Below are 3,934 nucleotides of genomic sequence, written 5' to 3'. Positions count from 1 at the left end.
ATATATATATATATATATATACATTAATAGGTACTTGGTATTATCTGTTTATTTTCTATTCTATTCATTTAACCTTTTCTTTTCCGTCTCATTCAATTTCGATTACTCATTGCGAAAAGATTAATGTCGTTTCATAGTATTCGAAACAAAGCGTATCGTCATGCAAAAAGTAATAGAAAAAAATTATGCTGTTTTACGAAAAATTGATCTTTTCGCGCGTTATTTCTACGATTGATTTGAATCGTATTTTTCACTTGCATTCTTTCATCGTTTAATATTACAATTGATTATCACATTGATTAATATTTTTGGTCCGAAGTCATCGCACTCTTAATATTTTTAATAATCGATCAATACTTGTCTCATTACGGCGAGTTCACGATAGAAGAGAGATTTTCCCTTTATCGGTAGTTATTGGCGGAATCATGGCTCGTAAAATTTATATATTTATCGTACACAGATTAATTATATAGAAGATTGCATTGAAACCAAATGCATACAGGAAACTGAGGAGGATTAGTTCAGACACAAACCGTTTCAAAAGATTTTTTCATGCGACAAATGATCGGATCGTGGAAAGGTTTAAATTACTTTTTCTCGAGGAGAAAGAGAAGCAGTCTCATCACAAGATTCCGTGTTATCGGTAAGGAAGCTAATCTCCGTTCTCTCGAACGTTGATAAATCGCACTCGTTGATAAACCACGGTGCCTCATCTCGAACACGATTTTCCTAATCGCCGACAGCCATTTTCTAACAAACTGATCGTTCGTTGTACGTAAACTCGTGGTTATTTCGTGATTTCAAATATAATCAGCCCCCCAACACGATAAAAATGAGAAAAAGTTTATAAAAAAAAAAATATAGAAAAATAACTATGTAGTAATTTATTAAATTAAAAAATCGCTGAAAATCTATTCCTGTATCTAAGCGTTAAACGTTAAAATCCTAAATCGAGTTCAAACTAGTCGAATGAAAAATGACAGACAATATTTTAATTAAAATAATATTCGACCACGAATCGCGTTCACACATTCTCGTGTTATTCGTCAGATTCGTGCACGTAATTAAAATTTTCATCACTTTGAATTCACGCGTGTACGTGTGCACCCTTTTACGCGTATTAAATATTAAATTCACGGCACGCGTAAACTTCGGGGGAAAAGATTCGTTAATTTTTATCCACCGTTCAACGACCTCGTTGCTCTCTGCAAATGTGACCCATGAAGTGAAAACTTTTTCAAGAAAATAACACATATACAGTACCAGGGAGTTAGATTTAACGTTTCAACTTTTTCAAAGATATACACGAGCATATATAAAGATAAATACGATCGTTACTTAACGACAAGTAAAGAAAAAAAACAAGCGATGCATCGTTATCGAATCGTTCGAGTAGGCTTTTTCTAATCTTTGTCGAGCTAGATGATGCGATTTCAAACCATTGCGCATCTCGTCATGTATCGTGTAAAAGAATAGCAACAACTTGCATTTCCGTTCAAATCGTTCGAGTGTGTTGGTAACAAGAGGAAGGTTTTCGTGTACCGGTAAACATGCGCGTATCTCTATTTAAACACATAATTAAACAACGTTGCATCACGGATAAATGCAATAATCCTTGCGCATTGGTTTCCCAACGCGTTCACGAGTAACGCTTTGCTTCATAATTGCTTTTGCTTCATTGTGCAATGCGATCGGTTCGCGTTGCGTGCTTCGGAACCTCTCGCCCCCCCCTCTCTCCGATCTCCCCTCCCTCCGCCATTGTCTCCGACCACAACCGGACTTATACTTTTCCTTCTTCGAACGGCATTGCTTCCCTCTTTAAAACGATTCGACCTCGCAACCCCGTCATCCTTCTTTCCTCCAACTGACTGCCTCGGTCTCCATTCTTCTCGGTCTTCCCGCTTCCTATTCTGACAAATTTAAGCGCACCTGGAATGAATCGAGGCAGCAGATGTTCCCCGAATTTCGTTCGGTCAAAGACCAAAAAACGTCGTTGTTCTTTTCGCAGGTAACGAAGTCACTTTTACAATCCAACACAACACGCTCTCTCTCTCTCTCTCTCTCTCTCTCTCTCTCTCTCTCTCTCTCTCTCTCTCTCTCTCTCCTCCCTCTTCCTCTTCCTCTTCCTCTTCCTCTTCCTCATCGAATCTCGACTCCAAGTTTATCGAGACTGCCAATCAAAATCCTTCACGATGAATTCGTTTTATCGAAATTATCCATTTTTTCTTTTTTTCTTTTCTTCCGCTTTTGTTATTTTCATTCATAGATATAAAAATTTCAACGTTCGCACGTTTCATCGAGATTCTTGGAATTTGATTTTTTTTTTGTATCGTATCGAATGTCCGAATAAATTGTGTTTTTTACATTGTCGTTTTTTACCTCTTTGTCATTAAATCGCGGCCGATCGGTATCTCGAATCCACGGGAAACTCTGCAAATTGGTAATTTTGTTTTCAGGAACGAGATAAAGTTTTTTAAAAACTTATCCTTCCAATGTTTTCGCTCGGTCTATTTGTTGAGTACTAGAGATATCTCTTATAATTGCGTATCACCGACCGATCAAGAACAAGTGTTATCGACACACAATTGATTGTTGTAAACCGAATCGAACTTAGTCGAACACACACAATGAAATAAGACACAATATCGAATTAACATCATTACCTTCTTGAGCGGAGAGAAATTCTTGAAATTCGGGTTTCCTTTCTTTTTTTTTTTTTTTTTTTTTCACACCGAATTAAATCTCATCGAACCGAATCGAAAAAACCGAATTCAAAGTACTCAAATTAATCAGCGGTCGGTGTACCAACTCTTGTTAAAATTCTATCCGCGAATCAAAAAAGTTTCGTTTCACCGTGAAATTGAATCAGTCTGTTTTATGAAAACGATTTCCTTTCGGGAATTTCAAACGTGGAGACCGCGCGCGCGCGCGCGCGCACATATATATATATATATATCCCGATAATATCATCGTGAAAACATTGCTTCAATTTGCGAAACGAACGTTATAAATAATATACGATATCAACCTCTTGTGTTTCTTTTCGCACAATTTTTCATTCTTCTGTTTATTTTCCATTTGAAGGAATTTTTAAAATTCGCGAAACTTGACTTTTCTCGAACCGATGGAAACGCGCTTATGTTGGAGAAAACGGGACAATTTTCGATAGAAAATGCAAATAAATACGTATATAACACACTCTCGATCGTGATTCGGTTGTTTTATTATTACCGGCCATTAATTTTGGCCAGTCTCGTTCCCCGCGTTTTGATTAATCATCCTTATTACCCGATCGAAATTGAAATTGAGCCTCGTTAATCGCGATAATCGCGCCACTTTCTCCCACGATTTACCTTGGGCAGAAGTGCGTTCCGCTTATTACCGGAATGTTGCCTTCCGCATTAATTCCATCACCCGTAGCGCGTGTATTTAGGCGATAAACGAGTTTACCATTATAACCGACCGTGTCGTTAAACTGGGTGAACGCGGTCGCGCTACGATTTTCTAAAAGCCGTAAATTTAATGCCGCCGAATCGTGCAAGAATTAAACCGTAACGGGGATTACCTACAGATTACCGTGCTTTTATTTTCCACGATTTTCGAGGTTCGAGAAAAATATCGAATCCGTTCGTATTCGTAAGGCCGCCGCGAGTCTCTTCTCGAAAAACCGAACGTGTGATTTCAATCTGTAGGAAGAATTTATAGAGATTAAAGGAAAGAGGAAAGAGAGGAGAGAGATGGATGTATAAGCAACGGCCGATTTCCCCAGTTGTTTCCCCATTCTCTCGTTTAAAAACGCAACGAGATAGAGAGAGGGAGGGTTCGGTGCCAGCGGGTCGGAATCGATGTTCCAGTTAAAACTGCACGCGGCATGTTAATGAGCGTTAATGGAAGACTAACGCGGGCATCGAGAGCTACGGAAAACGAGAATGAA

At 38.4% G+C, this 3,934-nt stretch overlaps 1 protein-coding gene and 1 long non-coding RNA gene across 2 annotated transcripts in view; both read left to right on the top strand.

Moving 5' to 3' along the window:
- LOC102671040 (tsukushin) overlaps positions 1-3,934 on the top strand; it is a 22,138-nt gene that overhangs the window by 1,352 nt on the left and 16,852 nt on the right. The window lies entirely within an intron of this gene.
- The window catches only part of LOC116186335, a 5,442-nt gene continuing 5,160 nt past the window's right edge, over positions 3,653-3,934 (top strand). Inside the window, exon 1 of the long non-coding RNA XR_004151305.1 lies at positions 3,653-3,934. This exon is cut by the window's right edge and continues 1,844 nt beyond it. This is a non-coding gene — a long non-coding RNA (uncharacterized LOC116186335).

This window comes from Apis dorsata, unplaced genomic scaffold (genome assembly GCF_000469605.1).
Source record: "Apis dorsata unplaced genomic scaffold, Apis dorsata 1.3 scaffold_631, whole genome shotgun sequence".
NCBI classification, from domain to species: domain Eukaryota; kingdom Metazoa; phylum Arthropoda; class Insecta; order Hymenoptera; family Apidae; genus Apis; species Apis dorsata.
Note: the sequence above shows the minus strand (reverse complement) of the source record. Positions and strands in the feature narration are given on the sequence as shown.